General features: G+C 38.7%; 1 pseudogene; it reads right to left on the minus strand.

Moving 5' to 3' along the window:
- Positions 1-7,753: 7,753 nt before the first annotated feature.
- Positions 7,754-8,322, minus strand: LOC121445454 (annotated as a pseudogene).
- Between the last annotated feature and the right edge of the window lie 9,447 nt (positions 8,323-17,769).

The following is a 17,769-nucleotide window of genomic DNA, read 5'->3' on the forward strand; positions in this document are numbered from 1 at the left end:
GGATCCTACGGTACCTTTACCCTTTGAGCCATCCTGAAATCCAAATTTAATGGTATCCCAATGTTAACTAGGGCATTACATCTCAACGTACACACAAACTCATCCACAACAAGCAATCCATCCAACCTGACTTGGTTACTCTGATGTTTAAACTGTAGGTAAAAATATCCACAAAACTTTCTTCCCAAATAGAACACACTGTGACAAATACCTAATTGTAACAAACATAAAATCAGTTTCAAGGCTAACGTTTAGCAGAGAAGTTGTCCCTGCCAGCACTGTGTGTCCTACATCCCTAACACAACTTCCCCTTGCCTCTAAGAAATATACCTCTTATCTTTTCCCACAGTGTCTTGCTGAAGAAAGCATTCCTTTTAGGTCCAATTACTAATATACAATATGCCCTGGTAAGTACACAGAGAATATTTTTTACCCTGAAGAAGTCTTTTTCTTCATAGAAAAATAATATCCTCCCCAGTTTTATACTGACCTTGGGTGGCTTTTCCAAACTAATGACTTTATTTCTTACAAGGTGGTGATGCTGGTATAAACTGCTGAAGACTATGGAGTCACAGGAAGATCTGTAGACTTTCTGAATCAAAACAGCCTCCTGTTCAGGAGTTCAAGGTCATCTTTAGTGAGTTCCAGGCCAGCATGGACTACATAAGAACCTGTCTCAGACCAGGTGGTGGCACATGCCTTTAGTCACATCACTCAAGAGGCAGAGACAGGAGGAGCTCTGTGAGTTTGAGGCCAGTCTAGTCTACAGAGTGAGTTCCAGGACAACCAAGGCTACACAGAGAAGCCCTGTCTAGAAAAATAAAAAGGAAAATAAAAAAAAGAAGAACCTCAATAACGACAAAACTACCATGGTTCCCCTCCCCTCTCAGTCTTCTTTCTGGAACACTAGAGACAACCACTATACACATCCATGTGCACAAATGGTAACAGCGCTGCCTGGAAAACTAAGCCTAGAAATGAAGATACCACTCTGACATCTTAAGACAGGTGAAAAACTATGTCTTGATACATATTTGTTTCTATTTTATGACAAAATAGTCCATCTTCATAATCAAGACAAATAATATTTTTCAACTCATGATTCAACTATTGAAATTTCATCTACTTCTAAAGTAGATTCGGAGCTCTTTCCCCCAGCTGTAACTAGTCCTTAATGCTAATACGGCTGGGCTTAATCTTGGATAAGTCACTTAGTCCTACTGCTACACTATCAATCTAACAGGGTCACCTTAAAATTGGGACACTAGTTGAAAATAGAGTAACGTATTTATATGCTTACAAGCCAATCTAGGAAAGAACCTTTAAAAACCACATAGCTACTGAATCAAGAAAGTCATCCTCTTCACCCTGAATATGTCACTCTGCCACAGTTCCAATATTTAACAGTTTCTAGCAGCTACCACAAACCATGTTAGATATGTTTCATTTAGTACTAGATGTTTATCTTACTGAACTTTTCCTCACATGAAAGCTTATTCCATATTAAAATAACAGAATTTCGCCAGGCGGTGGTGGTGCATGCCTTTAATCCCAGCACTTGGGAGGCAGAAACCAGTCTGGTCTACAGAGTGAATTTTAGGACAGACTCCAAAGTTACAGAGAAACTGTCTCAAAAAAACAAAAAACAAACAAACAAAATAAACAAACAATTTCAGTAAGAATAGCAGCCATCTTTCTAACAGTTACCACCATCCAGTCAGCACTACACTAAACATCTAAAGGTGGAATAAGCTAGCTGGTCTTAGTTACTGATGCTCAGTCACAGACTGCAAGAGGAGTGTGGTGAAACCCAGCACTGTTTAGCCAAAGGCTTTTGTTTTGTGCACATCAAGGGTACAGATGTTAAAGACTCACAAGAGAACAACATTCTTTGTTAATTTTTTGTTAATATTTTCATAATCAAGTATAATGTGCATTTTACTGGTAAACTGTTCTGTGCTGTTTAAACTTGTTCAAAATGGATGATGAAAGCAAGGCCTCTCTTGTACCAACTCTAGCATATTTGTTTCCAGTGGTCTCCAAATGTTCTCCAAAATACCTTTTTCTAGGGCTGGATGGGCACCTAATTCTATGAATGGAGGAAAGAAAGAGCAAAACAGCCCAGGAATAAAATACTGTGTCCTTGATAATGACTAAAACGCTAACCATTTCCAAGACTATCGTTTATCAGATGGTATAAAAACGCCTCAGTAGGAACAGGAAGCCAGAAATTCAGCCATGGAAACCTCACCCATGGAGCGAAAGTTGGCTTGAGAATCCAGATGACCGCTTCAACTTCTCCAGTCATCTGCTTCTTGCTATTCTTTAAAAAACAATAAACAAACAAAAATAACAACAACTGGAAAGCCTCACCTGGGTCTCTCAATCAAGAATTCCAAATGGCTGCTTCAATTAGGACTTTTCCAGATGATTTCTGTCATTATCTTTTGTTTGTTCCCTCAATGGCTACTCAAGTCATCTCTATTAAATGTGAGTACTAAATCTGATGATGTTTTGCTATTTATCTTCTATTGCTATCACTACTCACTACTTGTCATATCACATACAGGATATGACAGTCCTGTTTTATCCATTGATGCATGCTCTGTATCTCTGTCAGTGGTTGAAGTATGGGCATTTCTTTGCCCAAAGGCCAGTTCTGCCAAATAGAAAGGCTCCAGATGGAGTGTCTTTGGTGCTCAATATTCTCTCAGGAATAGAGCAGTGTTGCCAGGAGCAATTGTGTCTCACTATCATGAAACTCTGAGTTAGATTAAAGGCCATTTTCTACAGCTCTTTGAAGAGTCGAAGATTATCTATCTATACTGAGTATAATCTCTATATATCTAGAGAACCTGATTAGTCTAATTATAAATGACAAACTTAGATGACTATTTATCTATATAATTCTCAATATCTATCTAACTTAAAGACTAAGACAATAAACAACTGTGTAACAAATGAGGATAATGACCTCCAAATATAAACACTTTACAAATAAACATTGCAATATGGCAAATATATATTAATACACAAACATTATATAAGTATCTTAATCAGAGGTAGAAATGTAAACTGCAATATGGTAAATATATACTATATATATATATCAATACAATATATGTCAATACATAAAAATGTTTTAAACAGACATAGAAACATGCATGCATACAATAGTCAATATAATTTAACTTTGTATCAATATAGAAGAAGCAATACCAATATATTTGTCTAAAAGCAGTAACTCACAATTATAAATCTATTATCCCATCATCCCTCTTTTTTTTTTCAAAATGATCCCTGAACTTATAAAATTCCTCCCCCAACCTCCCAACCCCTAAATGATGTCCCTAAACCCAGGGGTAAACTTTACTGGGAGAGGGGATGTCATCCTCTAGAATTACTTCCAGCTGTCATAGGGGCGATGTTCTTTCTGGGAGATCCTGTGAAAGTAAAATGATGGTTAAATTTCAAGATCAATGTCTTTTAAAATTGAAAATAGTCTCTGAGTATTTTGTGGAGGTCTGGCCAGAATGTTGTACAAAATATGCACCATTTCAGCTGACCAAGTTGGGATCGTCTTGTGCAGCTGGTATCCAAAACAGGTCTTGTAGTACAGCTATCAGTATCATAACGTCCTATCAACCAGGTAGAGTTGTTGTTGTGGGGCCCCATCTTCTTCCTGGAAACTTCAAATGTCACTTCAGGAAAAATTCATTGTTCATTGTGAAAAACTTAAACATTAATCATATAGACATGCATATATATATTCAATGAAAGGCATGATAGATATATTCAATGAAAAGTATGATAGATATGAAGAAAAGCAAAGATGTTTTCTAAACTCATATTTCTTTCTGTCCCATATCATGGCTCTTGACATGAGAGAGAAACTCCAGAAACTCTGGGTTTTTCTCTTACTAACAGGCTTGGAATTGGAGAGGGACTGAGCCAGAGTCCAACTTCAAAACCAGCTCTATATATTTATAAAGAAATGTTTAATAAGACATATATAAAAATTAATACTTACAAAATGTGTCCATACATCAGTAATTAAATATTCAGGGTCCCTCAATTTCTTTGAAGATGAGTATTTTCCTGTGGAGATAAGAAAAGAACCCTGCCTCCAACCTATCTGTATTTCTTACCATCAGTATGTTCGCCATCCTTATGAAAGAATTGTTATTTATCTTTTCCAAGTGGCTTCTCTTCTTCAAACCGAACCTTTATTAATTTTGATGGTATCCAAAATTGAATAACCTTGTTGATGGCCCTGAGATCTGTCACCATTCTCCATTTACCTGATTTTTTCTTAACCACAAATACAGGAGAATTCCAAGGGCTGGTAGATTCTTCTATATGTCCAGCATCTAATTGTTCTTGTACCAGCTGTTCTAAAGCCTGTAACTTTTCCTCAGCTAAAGACCATTGCTTTGTCCATATTGGTTTCTTAGTTAACCATTTTGGAGGCAAGGCTGTTGGTATCTCTGAAGGGACATCAATTGCTTGTTCTTGTACAGCCCAAATGGCTGGTTTTCTCCGTTTGTAATATCTTTTAATATTATTCTCAGAAATATAGGCTCTAGAAGTAGCAGGAATGTTAATTTCGTTATTCCATTGTTGTAATAGGTCACGACCCCATAAATTCATTGCGATATGGGCTACATATGGCTTTAATTTTCCTATTTGTCCCTCTGGCCCTATACATTCAACCCATCTCGTGCTCTGCCTTACTCGAGATAGGGTTCCAATTCCCAGGAGCTGAACATTTACATTCTGAAGAGGCCAATACAGATGCCAAGATTCTGGGGTAATGATACTTACATCAGCACCTGTGTCCAGCAGGCCAGTAATAAAAATGCCATTTACACACACTCTCAGTTTAGGTCTTTGATCATTTATAGAAGTTTGCCAAAACACACGTAACTTATCTTTCTGATCATTATTGCTTGTAACAGTAGGCATGGGGCTTCCTAATTGTCCTGATGAGGCACGTTCTCTGCAGAAACTGGAAATGACTGAACCATGTTTGCCATGGGGGCCTGTGAGGCCCCCCTCTCACGTTTCCCAACTGTATCAGGTTGCCTGATACAAGAGATAGCTCTTGTTGGCCTGCATTCATTCGTCCAATGTCTGCCTTTTCCACATCTTCTACATAAACCTGAAGGCTGAGTCCTCCTATTTCTGTTATTTCTAGAAGATGCATTATTATTATTATTTCTGAAAGATGCATTATTATTATTATTTCTGAAAATCCGTTGTCTACAATTCCTTTTCATATGACCCATTTTGCCACAATTAAAACATTTGGTATTCTGTGTCTCCTTTTACCATTGGAAATTGCTTCTTCTACCCATGCTTCAGTGCCATAATCAAACGTATCAACATTGAGTGTATGCAAGACCCATTCTTCCAAGGGCACTGATCTGAGCTTTAAAGGCCCCAAAATCCTTTTGCATTCCACATTTGCATTTTCATAAGCCAAAGACTCAATCATTATACGTCTTGCTTCTGGGTCAGATATCCCTATTTGTACAGCCTTAGTTAATCTTTGTAAAAAGTCACTAAAGGTTTCTCTCTGACCCTGTTTAACTCTGACAAATGATTCCATTCTCTGTCCTGGGTCTTGTACCCTGTCCCAAGCCCTTAAGGCTGCTGTAGTACACATGGAGAGTGTGTTTTCATCCAAATCAGCTCGTTCCTGAGGGTCGGAAAAGAGCCCTTCACCTAGAATTTTATCTAGGGAAATGTCAATTCCCTTCACTTTTTCCTGCTGTTCTAAGAGTCTAGCCTCTTGCCTGAATAAGCATTTCCATTTCAATTGCGGTCCACTCTCAAGTACCGCAGAGCTCAGCTGGAGCCAGTCCGAGGGGGTTGCTCTGCATGTTGTGGCCCAAGATCTTAGCATCTCTTTAACAAAAGAGGCTTGCATCCCAAAAGTCATGACAGCCTGTTTAATTTCCTTGAGGTCATTCATATGGACAGGCTCCCATGTATCCTCCTTGATGACCCTAGGGTTTCTGGAACCAATCACCTTCTCTGTTGTTATTACTGGAAAGGCAGGTAGAGATGTAGGTAGAGCTTTGTGGAAATTGTCCCGGAGAGATTTACCCACAGATGTAGTTAAAATTTGCCTTTCTTCCCTTTGCTCTTCTTCATCAGAATTTAGAAATTCCTCAATCTTTTTGATTCTATTCACCATTGCCTTCTGCAATGTCTGAATCTCCTGTCCAGAATTATGTTCCAAAGCCTTCACTGAGGATTCTAAAGTATGAAGTTTGTCCGTTAGAGATAACATCTCATCTTTGGACATAATTTTTATGGCATAAACCGTGCCTTCTTGTATTGACAATCTTTCTGTCAATCTGTCATAAGCTTTAGACAAAATCCGATTGTCACATTCAGCAGTTTTGATTCTCTCAGTTAATGTTTCATTTCCTACAGAAAGGGACTGAATCTTATGGTCCAAATCAGCTGTTCCCTCTTTTATAGTAATGAATTTCTCCTTAATATCAGACACTAATGTTTCAGTTCCTACAGAAAGGGACTGAAGCTTATGGTCCAAATCAGCTGTTCCCTCTTCCATAGTAATGAATTTCTCCTTAACATCAGCCTGGAGAACTTCAAAGTGATTCTTGAGAAGATTGTTATCAGCCTGAAGAACTTCAAACTGATTCTTGAGAAGATTGTTGTCATTCTCAATTGTTTTTAAGTGTTCAATCTCTGCCTTACGAATCCTGGATTTGTCTCGTAAAGACTTTATCATATTTCTATTATCAAACCATTTAGTGCCAATGAAAACTACGAATCCCAGAAGGATCCATAGATGTGGGGTGATAGACACCTCTTGTAAAATCTCCCACATGGTACAATTAAAAAAACTGTCAAATTCTTGAATACTAATGTGTTCAGACATTTTATTTATAAAAGAAAAATTTTTTTACCTGCAATGATAGGTTCCTGCCAGTGGTGGTCTCTGTGTTTTTGGAGCCTGTCCTGTAACTAGCTCTTGTAGACCAGGCTGGCCTCAAACTCACAGAGATCCGCCTGCCTCTGCTTCCCAAGTGCTGGGATTAAAGGCGTGCGCTACCACTGCCTAGCTGGCCTCAAACTCACAGAGATCCACCTGCCTCTGCTTCCCAAGTGCTGGGATTAAAGGTGTGCACTACCACTGCCTGGCCAGCCTCAAACTCACAGAGATCCGCCCGCCTTTGCCTCCCAAGTGCTGGTATCAAAGCGTGCGCCACCACCGCCAGGCCAAGTCACTTTGTATCAGACCAAATCTGCTGCTGTGGCAGCTTTTGTTGCAAAACCGCAGGTACTTGAGCTTCTGCTAATTCAGGCAGTGGGGTTCTGCTGCAAACTTAGCCAAGGCAGGCAGAATGGGCCTGTGTGGCTGAGTATGTCTCGGACTCGGCACTGAGGCCGGAGTCACGAACTAAAAAACAGCACCCGGGAGGGTGCTGTGTTAGCTAGCGGGCTACCCGCTTGAGTCAGGGGCAAAATAGCCCACGTTGGGCGCCAAAATATAATGGCATAAACGAATGCAGACAGATTGTAAAAATATATATAGCTTTAATAGCGAAATAGACTTACAGAACCACCGTTCCCGTGGAGAGCAGGAAAGCAGAAGGGGGCAGCTGGGAGCATGCTTGCCAAATTTATAGGCCAACATTAGCCAGAGGCGAACACGCCCCCTAAGGGGTGGGACTTATCCCTACAGAATCCACACTGTGTTAATGAAAGTCAGATCCATTCTTCCATCAAAAGGTGCTAGTGGAAGTTGTCAGACGCCTTCCAATGTAGATCCCCAATCCAATGGCCAGCAGATGAGACAGCAACAGAGATGGAAGAAAAACCTTCAGAAAGTCTGCTGAGAAAATGCCCCCTTTCTTCACTTGTATTTTTCATGCTGAGAGTAGTTGTTCACTTTGGATGTTTAAAAAGGAACTCCTTGGGGGTGATATTTTCTGGCCGACTTGACCAATCCCATATCCAGTCCGAGTTTTTCTTCAAGATGCTTTCAACCTCTCTTCTTCTCTCAAGATAGTCTTCCTCAGACAGAGTGCTGTTTTTCTCTCCAAAGCTGTGAGTGTCTGTTTCAGATCTGTTGGTATCTTGTGGTGTCTGGGAGCGAGGTGGGCTGTCACAATGAGAACTCTTGGAGCTACTTCATCCAGATTCATGCTGAGCATCCAGCAGTATTTTTTCCATGCCCCCATTATAAATAGAGACAGAGGCTGGAACACTGTTCCCATTCCCATTGCTGAAGTGCAGTTCTACCCAGGAGCCCTGCAGGTTCTCCTCCCCGCTCTGTGACATGGTGGTTCGGCAGAAGAACCCAAGAGCAACTGCGGCAGGCCTCAGTGGCAGTCACCGAGAGATATGAGAGCTGCCTGCTCTCATTTTTCTTTTTAACAACAAATACAGGAGAATTTTAAGGACTGGTAGAATTTTTAATATGTTGAGCATCTAGTTTCTCCTGTACCAACTGTTTTAAAGCTTTCTGTTAGAAACCATTGTTTAACCCATATTGGTTTCTCAGTTAACCATTTTAAAGGCAAGACCATTAGAATCTCTGAAGATTTTCTAGTTGTTTTCTGTTCTTGTACAGTCTGAATGTCTGATGACCTTTGTCTTAAGTTTTGGGGACTGTAGGAATGTTAACCTCAATATTTCATTGCTGCAACAGGTCATAACCGCATAAATTCATTGCAGTATTAGCTACATAAAGCCTCAGCCTTCCTTTTATTCTTTTGGCCCAATGCTTTTACCCCATTTCATGCATTGTTTTACTTGAGATAGGGTTTTAATTCCTAGGAACTGAATATCTGCCTCTTGATGAGGCCAATTCGGATGCCAAGATTCTGGAGTAATGATATTTACATCTGCACCCATGTTTATCAAGCCCTCAGTAACAATTCCATTTACATTATTAGCTTTGGTCTTTGATCATTTATAGAAGTCTGCCAGAATATGTTTTTTATTTCCTACTAGAGTTTTTGATTTATCCTCCATATCTATTTTATTATTCAGACCAGTATGGTTTTTTTTTTAATAGTAGGCACTGGATTTTTAAAATTTTTTGTGGGACATGTTTTCCACACTAACTGAGAAAGATTGGACCATTGGACCTGCGAGAGGCCCACAAGGGAGTTCTCCAATGGTATCGGATTGTCCTTTCTGTCCTTTGTCAACCTACATTTATTGGTCCAATGTTAGCCTTTGCCATGCCTCCTACAGACACCCAAAGGCTGAGTCCTCCTATTCTTGCCAATTCTATAGTAGATATTATTTCTAGGAATTTCTTATCTAAAATCCTTTCTCAGATGTTCTATTTTACCACAATTAAAACATTTAGCATTTTGCTGTTTCCTCATACCATTGGAAATCACTTCTCCTACCCAATTTATTATTATAGTCAAACGTCTCAACATTCATTGTATCCAGATCCATTCATCCATTGGTACTGATCTGACCTTTAAAGGACCAAGGATCGTTTTCCATTCTAAGTTGTCATTTTTAAAAGCTAAATATTTAATAAGTATACATCTATCTTCTGGGTCTGTTACTCCTATTTGTCCAGCCTTAGTTAATCTTTGAAAAAAGTCACTAAAAGGTTCTCTCTGACCCTGTTTAACCCTAATATATATTTTTTCTATTTTGGTTTCTGAATCCTGTACCAAAAATTTAAGGCTGCTGTGCTGCATAAGGATAAGGTGTGTTTGTTGTAAAGAGCCTGGTCCTTAGGATCAGAGTAAGGACCCTTGCCAAGAATTTGATCTTGGAAAATCTCAAGTTCTTTTGCTTTTTACTTTTGTTCAAAAATTTTTGTCTTTTTTTTCCAATAACCTTTTTAGAGAAGCTGCATTCCATCTTGTAGGACCCCTGAGATTAACTGAAGCCAAGCTTGTGGGTTAACCTTATTGCTTGAAGCCCACGTTTTTACCATTTTCCTAACAAAGGGTGAATGTGGGCTGTAAGAAATGGTTGCTTGGGGCAGGAGAGATGGCTCAGTGGTTAAGAGCATTGCCTGCTCTTCCAAAGGTTCTGAGTTCAATTCCCAGCAACCACATGGTGACTCACAACCATCTGTAAAGAGATCAGGTGCCCTCTTCTGGCCTGCAGGCATACACACAGACAGAATATTGTATACATAATAAATAAAATAAATATTTAAAATAAGAGAGAAATAATTGCTTACTTAATTTCGTTTAGATCACTCATACTAATGGGTTCCCATTTATATTTTTTGACTACCTTAGGGTACTTGGTGGCAAATGGTCAGTTAGAACTCTGGGTAAGCCATCTAGGAGTTTGGTACATACTAATGGGGCTAAATTTTGTTTTTGTAACTTTTGTCCCTGCTCAACAATTTTGATAAATTTTTTAATCTTTAATGTTTTTTTTTTTTACTCCTGCCTTTTGTAAAGTCTGGATCTCCTGTCCAGTATTTTGTTCTAATGCCCTCCTTGAAGATTTCAACGTATGAAGTCTGTCCAGTAAGGGTAATATCTCATGCTCATACAGAATTTTTTTTTACAGTTTTTTATTGATTTTTATTGAGCTTTACATTTTTCTTTGCTTCCCTTCCTATTTCTCCCCTCCCACTTTCAACCTTCCCTTGAGGTCCCCATGCTTCTAATTTACTCAGGAAATCTTGTCTTTTTCCACTTCCTGTGTAGATTAGATCTATGTAAGTTTCTCTTACTGTCCTCATTGTTGTCTAAGTTCTCTGGAGGATAAAAAAAAAGATGGAATCTTTTTTAGATTCCTCTGTTGAGAGTTCTCTGTTTAGGTCTATAATCCATTTTTTAAACTGGATTATGCGTTCTATTGATGACCAATTTTTTGAGTTCTTTGTATATTTTATAGACCAGACCTCTGTCTGATGTGGGGTTAAGGGAAGATTTTTTTCCCATTCTGCAGGTTGTCGTTTTGTCTTGTTGACCATACCCTTTGCTTTACAGAAGCTTTTCAGGTTCAGGAGGTTCCAATTATTGTTTCTCTCAGTATCTATGCTGCTGGGGCTATAATTTAGGAAGTGGTCTTCTGTGCCAATGTATTCAAGTGTACTTCCCACTTTCTCTTCTATACAGCTCAGTGTGGCTGGCTTTATCTTGAGGTCTTTGATCCATTTGGACTTGAGCTTTGTGCATGGTGATAGATATAGATTTGTTTTCATTCTTCTACATGTTGCTATCTAGTTATACCAGTACCATTTGTTAAATATGCTATATTTTCTTCCATTGTATAACTTTAGCTTCTTTGTCAAAAATCAGGTGTTCAAAGGAGTGTGCATTAACATCTGGGTCTTCTATTCAGTTCTGTTGGTCCTTCTGTCTGTTCTTATGCCAATTCCAGGCTGTTTTTAGTACTGTACTCTGTAGTAGAGCTTGAAGTCAGGGACTGTGATGCTTCCAGAAGTTCTTTTATTTTACAGTATTGTTTTGCCTATCCAGGGTTTTTTGCTTTTCCATATGAACTTGAGTACTGTTCTTTCGAGGTCTGTAAAAAATTTTGCTGGAATTTTGCTGGGCATTGCACTGAATCTGTAGATGCTTTTGGTAAGATTCTGCCTGCCCAAGAGCATGAGAGATCTTTCCACTTTCTGGTGTCTTCTTCAATTTCTTCAAAGATTTAAAGTTCCTGTCATACAAGTCTTCCACTTCTTTGTTTAGAGTTACTCCAAGATATTTTATGATGTTTGTGGCTATTGTGAAGGATGTTGTTTCTCTAATTTCTTCTCCAGCCCTTTTATCATCTCTGTCCAAGAGGTCTACTGATTATTTTGAGTTAGTCCTGTATCCTGCTACATTACTGAAAGTCGTAGAAGTTCTTTGGTAGAATTTTTGGGATTGCTTATGTAAACTATCATATCATAAGCAAACAGTGAGAGTTTGACTTCTTTTTCTATTCTGATTTCTATCCCCTTGATCTTCTTTTGATGTCTTATTGCTCTAGCTAGGACCTCAAGAATTATATTGAATAGATATGGAGAGAGTGGACAGCCTTGTCTTGTTCCTGATTTCAGTGGAATTGCTGGGAGTTTCTCTCCAATTAGTTTGATATTGGCTGCTGTCTTGCTGTCTATTGCCTATATTATGTTTAAGTATGTTCCTTGTATCCCTGTTCTCTCCAAGACCTTTATCATGAAGGGATGTTGTATTTTGTCAAAAGCTTTTTCGGCATCTAATGAGATGATCATGTGATTTTTCTTTTTCAGTTTTTTTATATGGTGGATTAAGTTGACAGATTTCTGTATGTTGAACCATTCCTGCATCTCTGGAATGAAGCCAACTTGATCATGGTGGATGATGGTTCTGATGTGTTCTTGGATTCGATTTGCCAGTATTTTATTGAGTATTTTTACATCAATGTTCATGAGTGAGATTAGCCTGTAATTCTCCTTCTTAGTAATGTCTTTCTATGGTTTGGGTATCAGGGTAATTATAGCCTCATAAAAAGAGTTTGGCGATGTTCCTTCTGTTTCTATTGTGTGGAATAATTTGAGGAGTATTGGTATTAGCTCTTCTTTGAAAGTCTTGTAGAATTCTGAGCTGAAACTATTTGGTCCTGGGCCTTTTTTGCTTGGGAGACTTTTGATAACTGTTTCTATTTCTTCAGCAGTTATAGGTCTGTTTAATTTGCTTATCACTTCTTGATTTAATTTTTGTAAGTGATATTTATCCAGAAAATTGTCTATTTCCTTTAAGTTTTCCTATTTTATGGAGTACAGGTTTTCAAAATATGACCTGATGATTCTCTGTGTTTCCTCCATGTCTGTTATTATGTCCTCCTTTTTATTTCTGATTTTATTAATTTGGATATTCTTTCACTGCCTTTGATTAGTTTGGATAGAGGTTTTCTGTTTTGTTAATTTTCTTGAAGAACCAACTCTGTCTCACCAATTCTTTGTATTGTTTTCTTTGTTTATATTTTGTTGATTTCAGCTCTCAATTTGATTATTTCCTGTCTAGTTATGTTAGCTGAGTTTACTTCTTTCAGTTCTAAAATTTTCAAATGTTCTGCTAATTCACTAGTGTGCTTTTTCCAGCTTTGTGTAAGTGTTTAGTGCTATGAACACTTAACACTGCTTTCATTGTGTCCCATAAGTTTGGGTATGTTGTGTGGTCATTTTCATTGAGTTTTAGGAAGTTTTAAATTTCTCCCTTGTTCCATCAATGATTCAGGTGAGCATTGTTTAATTTCCATGTGTTTGTGGGTTTTCTGGAATTAGTATTGCTCTTGACTTCTAGTTTTAAAACATGGTGATCTGATAAGGTACATTGGGTTATTCCAATTTTCTTATATTTGTTGTTTTGTTACCAAGTATGTGGTCAATTTTTGAGAAGGTTCCATGAGATGCTGAGAAGAAGGTGTATTCTTTTCTGTTTCGATAGAGTATTCTATATGTCTTTTAAGTTCATTTGAATCACAGCATCTGTTAGTTCTCTTATTTCTCTCTTCATTTTTTTGTCTGACTGACCTGTTTTGTGGTGAGAGTGGAGTGTTGCAGTCTCCCACTATTACTGTGTGGGATTTTAATATATTATTTAAGCTTTAGAAATTTTTCTTTTACATATGAGGGTGTCCTTGTATTTGGGTCTTAGATGTTCAGTATTGAGATTTCTTTTTATTAGTCTCCCGTGACTAATATGAAAAATGACCTTCTTTATCTTTTTTGACTGATTTTAGCTGGAAGTCTATTTTGTCAGATATTAATGACCAGTGATTGCTGTCTCCTGTTAGTTTACTTTTCATTGTTGGTAATGTTAATTTGTGTGTTTTTCTCTTTGGGATTTGCTGCTATGAGACCATCAATTGTCTATGTTTTTGTTGGTGTAGACAACTTCTTTGGGTGGGACTTTTCCTTCTAGTATTTTGTGTAGGGCTGGGTTTGTAGATAGGTATTGGTGAAATCTAGTGTTTTCATGAAATATCTTGTTTTGCTTTACTATAGTGATTTTAAGTTTTGCTGGATATAGTAGTCTAGGCTGGCATCCATGGTCTCTTAATATCAGCATAACACTTGACCATAACCTTATGGCTTTCATTGTCTCTAATGAGAAGTCAGGTGTAATTATGAAAGGTCTACCTTTATATGTTACTTGGCCTTTTTCCTTTGCAGCTCTTAATATTCTTTCTTTATTGTGTATGTTTAGTGTTTTAGGACTTTTTTTATCCAGTCTATTTGGTGTTCTGCAAGCTTCTTGTTTCTTCATAGGCATATCTTTTTTTAGGTTGGGACCATTTTCTTCTATGATTTTGTTAAATATATTTTATGTGCTTTTGAGTTGAACTTCTCCTTCTTCTATACCTATTCTTATATTTTCTTTTCATGGTGTCCAATATTTCCTGGATATTTTGGGTTCAGCTTTTGTTAGATTTAATGTTTTCTTTAACTGATAATTCTATTTCCTCTACTGTATCTTCAGCACTTGAGATTCTTTCTTCTATCTCTTGTATTCTGCTATTCATGCTTGCTTTTGTGGTTCCTGATCATTTCTCATGATTTCTGTTTCTATAATTCCCACAGCTTGTATTTTCTTTATTGTCTCTATTTCAGTTTTTAAGTCTTGAATAGTTTCTTTCATATGTTTGATTTCTTTTTCTTGGTTTTCCCTGAGGGATTTGCTGATGTCTTCCAAATTTTGTTTGTCTTTTCCTCCATTTCTTTGAGGGAATTTCTCATTTCCTCTTTAAGAGTTTTAAACCTTCTCTTGAAGTTATTTTTTAGGTCATTTTCTTCTGCTTCATCTATATTTGGTTGTTCAAGTCTTCTTGTTGTAGGGTCTTTAGGTTTACTGGTATTGTGCTGCTATTTGTGGGGTAGCATGTGACCTTACCTTTTCTACTCATCTTTTCCTCTAATAGATGTGGTTGGGGCTGTCTGAGATTTTGTTGATTAATCTTTTAGGTGCTAAAGAATCCAAAGCTCAGTTGGTTGTTCCTTGTGGTACAGTCAGTGCCACAGTTCTAGTTTAACCATTGGTTACTCTGTGTTACTGGAGATAGCTCAGTGCTCCTGTGTTTTTCTCTGCTCCCTTGGAGTTTGTTGTCTCAGGCCTACTAGGTTGCTGGCTTTTACCTGTTTCTGTAAATCCTGGTCTGGATCCCCTCCTGTAGATGTCTCTTACCTGGAATTGGTCCTGCAAAGGTTTCTGGTCTACTGACTGAGCGTTCCCAGGCTTGGGTGCACCCAGAACAGCAGAGGACCTAGCTCAGGCTTACTCCCTCAGAGGTCCCAGACTCATGCTTGGACCCGCAGAGGTTCCAGGTTTCTGCCTATTGCCTTTGATGTCCCAGAACAATGCCCAGGCCCACAGAGGTCCTGGCTAAGGCCTACTCCCTCTGACATCCCAGACTCATGCCTGGCCCCAAGAGATCTCTGGTTCCTGCCTACTCCCTCAGAGGTCCCAGATGCATGCCTAGACTGGCAGAGGTCCTGGCTCAGGCCTAGTCCTGGGAGGCCCTAGGAACTCATGCTCAGACCTACAGGGGTCCTGGCTTAGGTCTATTCCCTTGAAGGTCCCAGATTCACATTGGGACTCTCAGCAGTCTCTGGCTCTGGCTCACTTGCTCAGCGGTTACTCCCCAGTACCTGTTTCAGTGGAGATCACTTACTCTGGATCTTGGACATAATTTTTATGGCATACATATTACCTTCGTGGACAGACACCCTATCCATCAATCTATCATAACTGTTTAAGAGATTTTGCTTAATACATTCAACATCATGAATTCTCTCAGACAGTGTCTCTTCACCCTCCATCATTGACTGGGTTTGGGCCATCAAATTGGTTGTATCCTTCTCCAGAGTGCCGATTTTTCCTTTCAGCTGGTCATTATCAGTCTTAAAGTGCCTCATTCATGGCTCATTAGTTATCAAACCATTTTTAAAGGAGAAAATATGAAATACAAAGCTAATCCCTGGAATGAAATATAGGGATGTAGGATGGAAATCACATAAGCCTTGCATAATACCATACATGGTATCAGTTAAAAAGCTGTTGTCTTGTATTGATAAATTACTTGTTATGTTGACATTATAAATCTCACCTGTCATAAGGTATATTGAATTGAAGTATGTGCAATAACTGTTACCGGCCAGCAGGTGTCGCAGTTGTATTTGCCTGGTAGGAAAATCCTAGCTAAGGACTTCTCAAATTGGTTTTAACATATTAGATACTGAAAGATATGCTTAATTTAGGATCAGTTATTAAAGTGATCAAAGTGATTTTGAGAGTTGGTGATCAGGATAAAGAGAAAATCCAGAGCCTTCCATCAGTACAAATCACAGACCCTGCACTCCACAAAGATCCCTCTGTGGCCGCAGCATGGGTACTGGAGGGACAGGAAGGCAGCAATGCCAACAGAGACATCCAGGGAGCCCCACACCTCACCTGTGCCTTTGCAATGTGCCCGGGAAGCCAGACCCAGAGCAGCTCTGGGATGCCACTGAGGCCAGAGATTGCTGTAGAGCCATGCACAAGGAGGATCAGTGCCCAAATACCTACGTGTGACCCAGTGATGGCTGGGTGGAGTTGCATGGGTCCTAAAAAGTGGATGTAATGGTCCCCAAGCCAATTGTTGAAGGACATGGGTCAAAGAATCCCAGGCTAACTCCAAGATATACCAATTATATTCTTCTTTATTATAAGGGGCAAACTCACAAAACAGGAACGAGAAATCCAGCCTCAGCTGTGTAACATGGGAACCAGAGAGAGAACCCTGGGAAGACCAGTGGTTTTCTCCAGGTACCCAAAAGGTCATGCCCTAACCTGGTCCAGCCTCTTAAAGATCATTGGCTAACAGAGATTCCCCATCAAAACAACATTATTCTTACCCTTGGCATGCAATCTATTCTTATAGGTAACTGGTTTTTTGTTTAAACCTTTTTGTGGTTGGTGTATCTATTTTTGCCTAATTTAATGGACTGATTTTGTATTTTCTATGTTTTTGGTAGTCTTTATATTTTACTTTTAATCTTTGAGTTTAAAAAATGTGCATGATTTTAGGAACACTATGTGAAATTGATGCTCTAGATCATTTAGACACAGAGAACAGAGAGAAAATTCTTTGTACTCTTACTTTGTTCACAAAGATTTGAGCATTGTTATAGACCTAACTCAGGTCCTCCAGTCTGCTACTGAGCTACATCTCTAGTCCTTGTTATTTAAGTTGGGCCTTAGTATATAACCTGGGATGGCCTTGAACACTCATTCCTTCTGTCTGTACCTTCCTAGTTCTGGGCCACCACACTAATCAGGAATCTGTCTAATCTAGACCTTTCTTGATGTTTTTCCCTTCTTCCGCCCACCCCCAAGATAGAGCTCCAGGCTAGCCAAAGCTATATATAGTTAAACCCTGTTTTGGGGTGGGGGAGAAAGAAAAAGAGGGAGAGAGATGAGGGTAAAGAAAGTGTCATATAAGTTAATATACAGAAAAGAGTTCTGTAACACAGTTGTTTCTAATTTAGTCTATTTTTCATTTTACTGGACTTTTGTACCTTTATTATTATTACAGAAATAATATAGCATCTATTCTAAGATTAATACAGTCAGGTTCAAGGGCATATGCCTGTGATCCCAGTTTCTGAGATAGGTGAGACAGATAGAAGGATTGCAATTTTAAGGGCAGCTTAGGCAACATAGAAAAGACCCTAGAGTTGTGGGAGGGGATGGATATAGATGCACATAGATAGTAATCAGAGAACAAAACTGCTCTCATTGTCAATGTGGCAATTTCTCAGAAAATTAGGAAACA

Source organism: Microtus oregoni, unplaced genomic scaffold, assembly GCF_018167655.1.
Source record: "Microtus oregoni isolate MIOR12 unplaced genomic scaffold, Mior012 000192F_ref0000130, whole genome shotgun sequence".
Classification (NCBI taxonomy): domain Eukaryota; kingdom Metazoa; phylum Chordata; class Mammalia; order Rodentia; family Cricetidae; genus Microtus; species Microtus oregoni.